A 12,717-nucleotide genomic window follows, 5' to 3' on the forward strand; every position below is an offset into this window, starting at 1 on the left:
GGCGGCTGGTCGGCCACTGCATGAACAGAATCCTAGACTAGATGAACCCTCGGCCTGATCCCGCAGGGCTCTTCTTATGCTCTTAGACCAGACATGGAAGGGATGCAGAGTGGATGGGAAAGGAATGAGGAGGAGATGGTTCTTCAAGGCCAGAACAAAGTGGTGAGCTATCGGCAGGCATTTTTCTCATGTTCAGGGGTGGCTGAGCTACCCTTGTTGACATTCTTGCACTGGGCATCAGCAGTGGGCAGCTCTTGTTTCTTTGGCCGATGTTTGGACGGGACAAGCGTGTTCTTTCCCCTGGCTCCTGCAGTCCAAGGGCAACAGGCCAACGGAGGAGCTGAGAGTTCTTTTTGGCCGGGAGGGGAAGCGAGCTCCCTGCGGCTGCCCCCTTTCTGGCCAATGTATGGTGCCAGGCTGTTCTCCCCATTGCCTTGATGCCCTTCCAGTGGCCCTTGATGCCCTGACCAATGGCAGTTAGGTGCTGTATGTATGTATTTCATTACATTTCTATACCGCCCAATAACCAAAGCTCTCTGGGTGGTTCACAGCCATTAAACCCATAAAACAGAAAACAATCAAATCTAATAGAAACGTTTAAAACTACAGTATAACTTAAAAAAAAAAAACCAAACGAAACCTAGCAGCAGTGCAAAGATTTAAAATACAATAACAGATTTAAAAATGGCAGAACCTGAAAGACTATAAAATGCCTGGGAAATTAAGAAGGCCTTTACCTGGTGCCGGAAAGAGCACAACGTAGGCACCAGGTGAGCCTCTCTGGGAAGCTCATTCCATAACTGGGGTGCCACAATAGAAAAGGACCGCGCTGGCGTTTTCCTGGCAGACTATAGTGGGGTTTGCCATTGCCTTCCCCAGTCGTGACTACCTTTCCCCCAGCAAGCTGGGTGCTCATTTTACCGACCTTGGAAGGATGGAAGGCTGAGTCGGCTACCCAAGACCCGGCTTCCGCTGGGATCGAACTGAGGTGGTGGAGAGAGTTTCAGTTGCAATACTGGCCCTCTTCTTAATAGCCACCCACCTCACTTCATTTGGCAGGGGCTGCCAGAGAAGGACTGCTGATGACTATCTTAGGGTCCGGGCAGGTATGCAGGGGAGGAGACAATCCTTCAGTTATTGTTAGGCGGCAATCCAGTACACTCTTACCTGGGAGAAAGTCCCATTGAACTTAATGGGGTTTCATTTTGAGTAGGGAAGCCTAGGATTGTGTTGTCAAACCCATGTGGGTGGTGGTGGTGGTGGGGAATCAATGGGTATAGGCACATCTAATTGCAGGGCCGGTCTTTCCCAACTGGGGGCTCTCCGGATGCATTGGGACTACAACTCCCACCGTCCCCCAGCCACTCAAACACCCCAACCCAGCTGGAGGTCACCCGGTTGGGAAGGGCTGGTGTAGTCTTCGCAGCCTTAATTAGATCTCTTGCATCATACGTAGGTGTTGTTGGAATACTGATGCAACGTTCAACGCCAGTACTTCACCGTGTTAAAAACAACGCTGCGGAGCTTTTTGTGCTGACTTTCCACGCCGAGCACGACGCAGCTCCGGAAAAATGTGCATTCGGGTCCTCTCCCCATCTGAACTGCTCTGAGTCATGCTCTTTCCAGAGAATTCGGGTTCCGTTTCAGTCTCCCTGCTGGTGATGCTGCAGTGTGAGAGAAATACGGCTCTTCCCTCGTGTTTTTGTCATTTTGCTTGTGTCTGCAGAGCAACCGAACCCGAAGGGCCATTTATCAGCTGGAGACACTCCGCGCCCAGGTTTATTCCAGGCCAGCTTGGTGCAAAGGCCGGATGCTTCTCATCTGGCACGCTAGCGATTTAATCGCCTTGTTTCCAGCAGGTTAGATGTGGGGAAGGGCGGGGTTCCTTGCCATACGAACTGAGAAGTGGATAAGCGAGCCTCCTTTTGGGGTTAAAAGCTCATTATTCGCCACCCCGTGGGACCTCCTTGGGCGTAAGACCCACTGAACTTTGTGAGGGCGCATGGCTGGGTTGTTTCTATTACAGAAGACGAGACCCAACACGGCCCCTGCAGGGGTGGGCGACTGTAGCCCTCCAGGTGTGATTGAACGCCAGCTCCTATCAGCCCCAGCCAACATGGCCAATGGTATGGGATGATGGAATTCGTAGTCCGCCACCTTGAGGGTTGCCCGAGTGGTTAGACTATTGGACTAGGAGAAGGGAGGACGAGGTTCAAATCTTCACTTGGCCGTGAGGCTTATGAAGAAACCTTAGGTCAGCCACTATCTCTCAGTCAAACCTGCCCCACAGGGTTGTTGTGAGGATAAAAGGGGGGTGGGGAGGGAGACCCATGTATTGGAGGAAAGGCAAGGTAAATGTAAAAATAAAAAGACGTTTAGGGCACAGTCCTTGAGAGTAAACCCCATTGAACTCAGAGGGAGTTACTTGCAAGTAAACATGCATAGGATTAAGTTTCAGTTCGCTTAGGAGGTGGCTCTGTTTGCAACCTTCCCAAACCTAGTGCCCTGCAGACGTTTGCTGGGAGTCATAGGCCTTTTTTCTGTCTAAACACGCATTGGATCGCGCCTTTTAGCAGTTTCTGCAAGCCGCTCTGAAATCCTGTGCAAATTTACCAGAGACTAAGTCCCATTGTCAGCAGTGGGTTTTATTTCTGAGTAAACATGTATAGGATTGTGTTGCAGGGGTACACTGTAAAACGATAAATAGCAAAATAATCTTTTCATTAGTCCCTTAGGGCATAATCCTATATGTATGTTTAGACTGAAAAAGGCCCTACAACTCCCAGCATTCCCCAGCTAGCATGGCTGTGTTGCCTTGGGATGAGAACCGCAATCCCAAAACGTCTGCAGGGTACTAGGTTTGGGAAAGCTGGAATAGAGCCGCCACCTAAGTGAACTGCAACTTAATCCTATGCATGTTTACTTGGAGATCTCAAGGGAACGTTTTGTGCAAAGACGGGCATGATAAAGGACAAAGAAGGCAGGGACCTAACAGAAGCAGATGAGATTAAGAAGAGGTGGCAAGAATACACAGAAGAACTATACAGGAAAGATCTGAATGTCCCTGATAGCCATGATACTGCGGTCACTGAACTTGAGCCGGACATCCTAGAGAGTGAAGTCAAGTGGGCCTTAGGAAGCATTAGTAACAACAAAGCTAGCGGAGATGACAATATTCCAGCCGAGCTATTTAAAATCCTAAAAGATGATGCTGTTAAAGTGCTGCATTCAATGTGCCAACAAATCTGGAACACTCAACAGTGGCCACAAGACTGGAAAAGGTCAGTTTACATTCCAATTCCAAAGAAGGGCAACGCCAAAGAGTGTTCAAACTACCGCACAATTGCGCTCATTTCACATGCCAGCAAGGTGATGCTCAAAATCCTACAAGCTAGGCTTCAGCAGTATGCAAACCGAGAACTACCGGAAGTACAAGCTGGGTTTAGAAGAGGCAGAGGAACTAGAGATCAAATCGCCAACATTCGCTGCATCATGGAGAAAGCAAGAGAATTCCAGAAAAACGTCTATTTCTGCTTCATTGACTATGCTAAAGCCTTTGATTGTGTGGATCACAACAAACTGTGGCAAATTCTTAAAGTGATGGGAGTGCCAGACCACCTTACCTGTCTCCTGAGAAACCTGTACGAGGGTCAAGAAGCAACAGTAAGAACCAGAGATGGAACAACCGATTGGTTCAAAATTGGGAAAGGAGTACGACAAGGCTGCATATTGTCACCCTGCTTATTTAACTTATATGCAGAGTACATCATGAGAAATGCCGGGTTGGATGAATCAGAGGTCGGAATTAAGATTGCCGGGAGAATTATCAACAACCTCCGATATGCAGACGATACCACCCTAATGGCAGAAAGCGAAGAGGATCTAAAGAGCCTCTTGTTGAGGGTGAAAGAGGAGAGTGCAAAAGCTGGTTTGAAACTCAACATTAAAAAAACTAAGATCATGTCATCTGGCCCTATCACTTCCTGGCATATAGAAGGGGAAGAAATGGAAGCAGTGACAGATTTTACTTTCTTGGGCTCCAAGATCACCGCAGACGGTGACTGTAGCCATGAAATTAAAAGACGCTTGCTCCTTGGGAGGAAAGCTATGGCAAACCTAGACAGCATAGTAAGAAGCAGAGACATCACCTTGCCGACAAAGGTCCGTCTAATCAAAGCTATGGTTTTCCCAGTAGTAATGTATGGCTGTGAGAGCTGGACTATAAGGAAGGCTGAGCGCCGAAGAATTGATGCTTTCAAACTGTGGTGCTGGAGAAGACTCTTACAAGTCCCCTGGACTGCAAGGAGGTCCAATCAGTCCATCCTAAAGGAAATCAACCCTGAGTGCTCATTGGAAGGACAGATAATGAAGCTGAAGCTCCTATATTTTGGCCACCTAATGCGAAGAGAAAACTCCCTGGAAAAGACCCTGATGCTGGGAAAGACTGAAGGCAAAAGGAGAAGGGGACGGCAGAGGATGAGATGGCTAGATAGCATCACCGATGCAATGAATATGAACTTGAGCACGCTCCGGGAGAGAGCGCAGGACAGGAAGGCCTGGCGTGCTGTGGTCCATGGGGTCACGAAGAGTCGGACACGACTGAACGACTGAACAACAACAACAACTCACGCTGAGTCCAATGGGGTTTACTCTCAAGGAAGTGTGCACAGGTTTGAAAGCTCAAGAACACAATCCTATGCATGTTTAGACAGAAAATTCCTACAATCCCATGCATGTTTAGACAGAAAAAAAGCCCTACATGTCCCAGCATTCCCCAACCATCATGGCTTGCTGGGGAATGCTGGGACTTATAGGATTTTTCTGTCTAAACGTGCATAGGATTGCGCCTCAACTTGGAAACCGTTATTACTCATTGCATTGGGACTTGACTCCCAAAGTGTGTAGCAACTGGGGCCTAAAGAGAAGCTTTTTAAGCTCCCACCACCCCGTGCAATAACGAAATATCGCTTGACGGACTGCGTAGAGAAGCAGGAGCGAGAGAGATTCGCCCCTGCAAGGTTGCGAAAAGCAGCCTTAAGCAGCCGCCGCCACTCGGCTCTTTCCGGGACTATTCGGCCGCAGTCGAAGCTCACCTCCTCCTTCGGCTCTTTCCGTAGCCCGTCGGGCAGAGGGCGGGCCCCCGAGGCGAACGAACGCGAGGACCGAAGAGCGCGAGGGCTCCTTTCGCAGCTCCGCCCCTCTCGCCGCTTCGGCTACTTCCGCCAGCGCCCGAAGCGGCAGCGCCGCCGCCTGGCTCCGCAGCGATGACATCACCGCGGGGCCACCTTATAAATAGGGGCGTTGTCCCCGGCGACGAGCAGTCGGTGTCTGAGGGAGGGCGGAGAGAGGCGCGGCGCGGGGAGGAGCGAAGCGAAGCGAAGCTCGGTTGGATCGGGAGAGGCACGGGCCCTTCGCACAGACCCGGTGAGGAGGAGGAGGAGGAGGAGAACAGGGGAGGGGGCCCACGGAGAGGAGAGGAGAGGAGAGGAGAGGGGGCCCACGGAGAGGGGCGCCCTTCCAGTGGCGGGCGAGGCCGCCGCCAAGGGGCCGCCGCGGCGGGCACTGAGGGGAAAGGGGCCGGGAGAGCGCCCCCTCGAGGCGCCTGCGGGAAGCGCGCCCTCGAGGCGCCCAGGTAGGCAGGCAGGTGTGTGCAGAAGAAGAGGAAAAAAGCGCCCCCCCCCCCCGCCATTGTCTCCCTTCCAGCATTTGGTGCTGATGGGAGTGATGAGAGGCCGCTTAGGCTGCGTATCCTTGCTCTGGGTTGATAGGGGTTGACGCCTCTGAACGCAAAAAGGAGAGAAAGGGAGGCGGGATGTAATGTTTTTCCTGGGAATAAGCCCCATTAAGAATAAGAATGAGAATGTTTTTTTGTGGGGTGGGGTGGGGTGGGGTGGGGATTGGACTCGAACAGCATGTTCAAACATCCATGGCATGTTTACTTGGGAATATGCCCCGCCGAAATTAGTGGAGGAGAATTATTTCCCCACGCGCAGGTTCAAGTTGCACAGCTGCGGTTTTGAAGGCACACGTAAGCCCTACTGGACAAGATCCGGACTCGCTTCTGAGGAAAGAGGTGTAGGACTGGGCATGTTGACTTGGGCACCAGCCACACTGAACTTGAGTTCAGGAGCTGTTCTGTGGTTCTGGGAGACAGGTCCGTAACGTTGACCTTAACAGGAGAAACAATCCATTAGGTTTTCTTTAAAAAAAAAAATAAAAATCCTGTGTGAATAGAACATGTGCAAAAAGCAGAGGATGAATGGGAAAACATGTATTTATTAAATGTGTGTGTGTTTCCTATTACGTAGTATTTAGAAAAATTAAATAAAAAAATAGCCTAGAAGGCAAAAAGGTGTTTGTTTTTCTGACTTATATATGCTAATTTGTTACATATATGCACATTGCCAAAGTTGTAATGTTTGTTTTTGTTGGAGCTGCAAATTTCCATGTGTGAATTGAATTCAGTTTATACAGGCTTTAAAACACACACATCTATGGACTATCACAGAGGTAGAGCAGAATAGAAATTGAGTCCTAAACAAAATCCTGCGGTAATGGCAAATGGCAGCCCCAACACACTGTTAAACAGGTACTGCAGAAGGTGCATCTCCAGACGATTTGGGAGGAGCCCTGGAAAGATCTTGAGCCAGCTAGATATGTGTGTGTGTGTTTTGCTACAGAGGAATTTGCATTTTTCCTCCAGCTCTGTGTGAACACCCACCCAGCTGCTTCACCCTTCTCCCTCTTATCAATCTCGCACATGCCAAGGTTCATTTAAGCTTGTTCCACGCCCACCAGTAGATTTCCTTTTAAGTACCTGGCTCTGAACTGTCAGCTCTCCCCACTAATGGTATGTGTCATTGCTTGCTCACAAATTTATGGTGAGGGGCACAGTGCCGTATGGGAAGCTTCAAAGACATCTCTAAATGCATGAGTGTGCTGGAGGATTTGTGGGGAGCTTTCATATAAACTGCAGACTGGAAGGTCGGCAGGTCAGCAGTTCAAGACCCGAGTGCTGCGTGACAGAGTGAGCTTCCGTCTTTAGTCCCAGCTTCTGCCAACCTAGCAGTTCGAAAGCAAGAAATTGCAAGTAGATAAATAGGTACCGCCTTGGCGGGAAAGGTAACAGCATTCCGTGCACCTCGGTGTTCAGTCAGGCCGGCCACATGACCACGGAAGCGTCCTCGGACAGCGCTGGCTCTTCGGCTTAGAAACGGGGATCAGCACCGCACCCTAGAGTCGGACACGACTGGTTGGGGACACCTTTTTTTCATACAAAGACTGCAATCCTAAATGTACTTACCTGGGGCAAAGTACCATTGAACTCAGTGGAACTTACCTCTGAGTAGAAAAACAGACCTAATGTGGCAACTCTCCCTGTATGAATTTGGAAATGACAATTCTAACCCATATTAGTGGCTAGTCAGTACAAAATGAGAGGTTGGTAGTTCTAGGTTAATCTGAGTGTGATACTCAAGTCACTTACCCTTAATAAGTGGTGATTCTGCCCATGAACAGTAATAGCCTCATGCCTGTAGCTACTGTAACTACATGCCATTGATACACTTGCAGGCATTCACATGTTCATTGACACATTAGTCTGCATTAAAAATCCCATCACCATGTAATATGTCTTTAAAAGTGGCACCGCTTTTCCCCAGTCTTGATTTACTTGGCTGCGTACAGGGGGACGAGGGTGGAGGAGAGCTGGGCGGGGTGGCTGTTGTTGCATTGCTTTCCTGGCTCTGATGGACTGGCTGTTCCTTCCGCCCTCGGAAAGGATGGTGGAGCTGACATTGTATTTGTTGGGAGGGGGGAGAAAGAGGAGGATCCGCCCTATGTAGCAGCAGCAGTAGGAATTTCATTCAGAGTCTTTGAGAGTGATTAAATATACTTGAGAAATAAACAGTGACAGCAAGCCCTAGCCCCTTCAAAAGGAAAAACGATGAGCAGGGGAAAGCAGTTACCCCACCGAGAAGCAAGCTTGGAGTCAGTTCCCACCTGATTTGAAAGGAAAACATTTTACACAGACAAAGATGTTAAACGCTCTCATATAACCTACAATTTGCATCAATGGCTTCCCTTCGTGTTCACATTCTCAGCCCTGTCCAAGGTCGGGAGACGCAGAATAGTGGTGGAACAAATGTATGATTTCTCCATAGCTTCAACTGAAACATGGGCTGCGTACCAATTTTTTTTTTCCTTGCTGAGAGGGAAGGATGTTGGGTTGGATTCTTTTCAATAAATAAACAATTGGAAATACTAATATTGCTTAAAACAGTGGAATCTCCTGTCACATGTACAACTTGCCATATTTTTGAGAGATCTTTCAGACAGAAATGCAGGGCTATTGCCTCTTTTCCAAGCCCTTTGTCCTTTTTCTGTACTACTGCCTTATCTCAGAACATTTTTTAATGCATTTCAAATGTTTATTAAGCCTCTTTCTGTCCTCCCGTTTGCAAGTTTAGCCACCACCTATGGCAAGTTTAGCCATAGCTGGTCGGTTTTAAAAACTATTTTATTTATATTAATGCTTGTTTTAATAATAGAAATATACATTATTTTGCTATTGTAGTGCCTCTGAAGATTTTGCAGCTGTATCTGAGTAATTTTTATGCTCAGTAAAATATTTGTCATATTCCCTGATAGAATTAGTTTGCACCCTGCAGATTTTTTCCCCTCTTACTCGGACTGTTATTTAACTAAGTCCAATAAGATCTTATTTAGGCTTTGGGTTATATTTTTCTGGCATGGACAATGAGAATTATAATTTCAAGCAAATCTAATTATGGAGGGTTCTGTTTGTCTTGTGATTAATGGATCTCCGCAATCAAAAGTGTTCTTTAATGCACAGATTTTACAGGAGGTTACCAGAAGATTCTAGGCAGCACTTGTTATGGAATAAAACATTATCTGAACAAATTTTTAAATGCATCTTAATACATCAACTGTTATGTAAAATCTGCTTTCAGTGGTTTTATAAAATAGTAGAGCAGAAATGAGCAAATGTTGGCTTTTTGTGTGGTGGTGGTGGTGAGGTAAAATGTCATAAAGGAATTAACAGAAGCAATGGACTGAGGGGGGGAAAAACCTGAACAGATCAGAATACAGCAGTTTCATTTTTAAAAATTGGTCTTCATAATAACAAAGTTAGCCAAAGCCTGTTACTTAGTAATTGTCAACCTTCAAGGTTCTTACTGAATTTCTCTTGTTAATTTGCATGTGAAATTGCCCACCTTCAAGAAAATACTATTTAAAGTATGTCTTGAGATATAATGTAACACAATTTATTTCCCTTTCAGGAGGTTATGTTGTTCCTTTGCTTATGTTGAAAAGGAGGAAATATGCATGGTCATTGGTCCATTAGTGCAACAAATTTTAGGTGGAGACCTTTCCCCCCTTGTAATAGCTGTAATATTATTTCTCCCTCATTACACATTTCTGGAATATGCTCCAAGATAACTGGGTGGATCAGACTGCAAATGGTATGAAGTAGATTGCCAAGGACAGTTCAGTTCCAGGATCCTGTGGCTACTTGAGGATCACGCAGGGTAGCAGACCAGATCACTATAATAAATGATAGCCCATGTAGTACTAAATAAAGGATTATTAATTGTTATTTACTATTGAGGATGGAGTTAGCAGTTCTTCACATGAAACAACATGGAGCATAGTGAGCAGGTACGGTGAATTTTTGTTAACGGAGGGAGCAATCCTATGGCTGCTAGACAGCATCTAGACAGCCATAGGACATGGTGTTTTCCAGGAACTGACCTCGGAGCCCATTCTGGTTCCCAGAAAACCAACCTCCCCCCACATCCGCACTGCCTCGGAGGCAGCGCAGAGAAGCCCCATCCTCTGTTCTCGGAAGAGGAGTGCAGAGCGGCTGAAAAGGGGCGGAGCTGGGGGCGTTCTGGGGCGGGGAGAGCAGATCTGCCTGTATGACACATCCTATGTGTTGTACAGCAGCCTCCTCTCCCGCTCAGCACCCCTGTGGCTAGACAGCTGAAAATGGCTGCCTAGCAGAAAAAGCAGGGCAGGAGAGGCGCAGAGGGAACCATCGCCCCCATGCTTCTCCTGCCTTGCTTTGGATAGGCAGTCGCCTATCTAGATAGGATTGCGCCCTAAGTGTCTGATACCTTACAAACCAATCCTATGCACGTTTACTTGGAAGTAAGTCCCACTATGTCCAGTGTGGCTTACTCCCAGGTGAACATGCGTTGCATTTCAGACCTGAGCATAGTCCTGCTGTCTGAACAGCTGTCACCTTGCAGATAACTTCAAATGGGAGATGGAGGCTTTTTCACCCCAGATGAAATGTTTAATATTTAAGTTTAGCGCTCCTATTAAGCGCATTAAACCTGGACACAGTGGAGTTTGTGCTTGGGAGAGTAGCATATGAGCCTTGCCCTTGATCACATGTTAATAAGTGTATAGCAGTTTACATAGCTATGTAAAACCGATTCATTCAGATGATATTGAACAGAATGGGGATAGGGAAGGATTGTGGCCAAATAAAATAGCACTTTCTTATGTTCTTACTTTGTGCCTAGTGAAACGTTATCTCAGTATGCTCCTCCCTTTTAGACTCTGCATTCCTCCATCATGTTGTCATCATTTCGCAAAGTCAGAGTTCAGGTATTTTACAATATGCATGTGATAATGGAGCCACCATTCTTGCTTGCTGTTGCCTTTTTTTTTTCACTGGCTAAACATTTGCACAAAATTTCTTCAACCTGTGTGTGTTGTTGATACCTAGAGCCCAACCCCCCCCCCAATTATTACATTAATCATGCCTTTATAATGTAGGGTTTCTGAAATACCTTCATTTCCCTCCTCTTTCTGGTGCATGGTGTGTGATCAGTGTGCTTTTTTTTAATTTCTAAAAGCAACTTATTGGGACTTTTAATAAGTAACATTTTTTTTTGTTTGATAGCCTGCTGGTGTAGTTTTCGTTTTCAAAGTGATTCAACATTTTTAGAATTGTTGCCTAACCGTCTCACTGCAAATTCAATCCCAGCATATTGCAGTATATTGAATACATACTCATTTTAATTTGAATTGGCCTAAATTGACAAGATAGGGATGCTTCTACACCATTTATTACTTTGGATTGCAGCTGATGTATTACTGAATCTATCCTAGTAGTAGTTATATATTTTTTTCCTGTTTGGTTCAATGTGCTAGAATTTAAGTAGGTCACGTACACATAATTTGTGTCAAGAAGAAGAGTCTAAAACCTCCCTAACTCCCAGATAAAGTGAATCACTTTCCATATTGGTGTGAAGCAATTATACCAAAACAAAGCCAAACGGATATACATTTGAGAATTCAGAGATTAATCGCTCTAAATTTTATGTATTCTCAATACTGCTTCTCTAGTGTTTTGCTGCCATGATCATTGTTTTTTCTTGGAACGTCTCAGCACAGAATGTAGTCTCTGCTGTCCCCTGCATGGCCATGACTAGCTTACGATGGGGAAGCATTAAAAAAACTATACATAATTTAAGTTGCTATTTAATTGTTTTGTGAACAAATGTCGCTGTTCTGTGCAGTTCCTTTCATTTAAAGTCCTAATTCGTTTCAGTGACTTGGAAAGACTTACTTTGCCTTGTTCTGTTGACTGTTGTATGAAGTTTGTTGCCCTAAAATGGCCATGCTGGCTAGGATGATGGGAGTTGCAGTGCAACACATCTGGAGGACTCCAGGTTGGAGAAGGATATGTTGCACATTGATCTGTTTGTGTATACTCCTTGTGTCCAAAAAATACATACATGGGGTCTACTCCTATTTAGAGTAGACCCATTGAAATTAATGGGACTTGCATTAGACTGACATTGGATACAACCTATTCCTTCATCCTGGGTAACTTTGTATTTTGCATCTCTGGTTAACTTCTCTACAAAATGGCCACAACACATAATATTAAAAGGCTCTGATTTAAACAAAGTGACAAAAGCCAAGCATTTGGGGTGGGGGTATTGTACTTGGCACCCTGAGTGCTCATTGGAAGGACAGATACTGAAGCTGAAGCTCAAATATTTTGGCCACCTAATGCGAAGAGAAAACTCTCTGGAAAAGACCCTGATGCTGGGAAAGACTGAAGGCAAAAGGAGAAGGGGACGGCAGAGGATGAGATGGCTAGATAGCATCATCGATGCAATGAATATGAACTTGAGCACGCTCCGGGAGAGAGCGCAGGACAGGAAGGCCTGGCGCGCTGTGGTCCATGGGGTCACGAAGAGTCGGACACGACTGAACAACAACAAAATTGTACTTGGCAGTATCATTTGCTTGTTTCTCATTGCATACTGCAGAGATTTTGAAGAAAGGCTGACCTTTCTTCCTGCCCGTACTGTAGGGCGGGCATTCAAGCAGACGTTCTGAGCCCAGCCGACAGATTCTTTTTTGTGAATTGTAGGGAGACCTTTTATCATGCTGTCATCTGAAACAATGGTAGGTGGTTATGGTGAAGCCATCTAAAAGTCATCCAACGAGCCTGGAACTGGAGGTTATGGGCTGTGTGGATTTGCTGCATTACTTCTGCAAAGGGAATGTCTTTCAGAGTTCCACAAGTCACTCAATCCTCCCTCCTCCTCCTCCTCCTCCCTTAAAAGCCATACTTTGAGTTGACAGCCAACTTTTAATGTACTTAATACACAAGCACCGGGAGTAAAATTGGTCCTCGGGTTGGGTTAACACATTAAAATGGCTCAC

General features: G+C 46.3%; 1 protein-coding gene across 4 annotated transcripts in view; it reads left to right on the forward strand.

Moving 5' to 3' along the window:
* Window positions 1–5,007: 5,007 nt before the first annotated feature.
* The window catches only part of SPTAN1 (spectrin alpha, non-erythrocytic 1), a 77,517-nt gene continuing 69,807 nt past the window's right edge, over window positions 5,008–12,717 (forward strand). For all 4 annotated transcript variants that reach the window (XM_084820711.1, XM_084820713.1, XM_084820712.1 and 1 more), the window contains exon 1: window positions 5,008–5,424. The gene's annotated coding sequence lies outside the window, so the exon portion shown is untranslated. The remainder of the gene's footprint in view (window positions 5,425–12,717) is intronic.

Source organism: Heloderma suspectum, chromosome 14 (assembly GCF_057233095.1).
Source record: "Heloderma suspectum isolate Gila_16-S chromosome 14, 16-S_ref, whole genome shotgun sequence".
NCBI lineage: Eukaryota > Metazoa > Chordata > Lepidosauria > Squamata > Helodermatidae > Heloderma > Heloderma suspectum.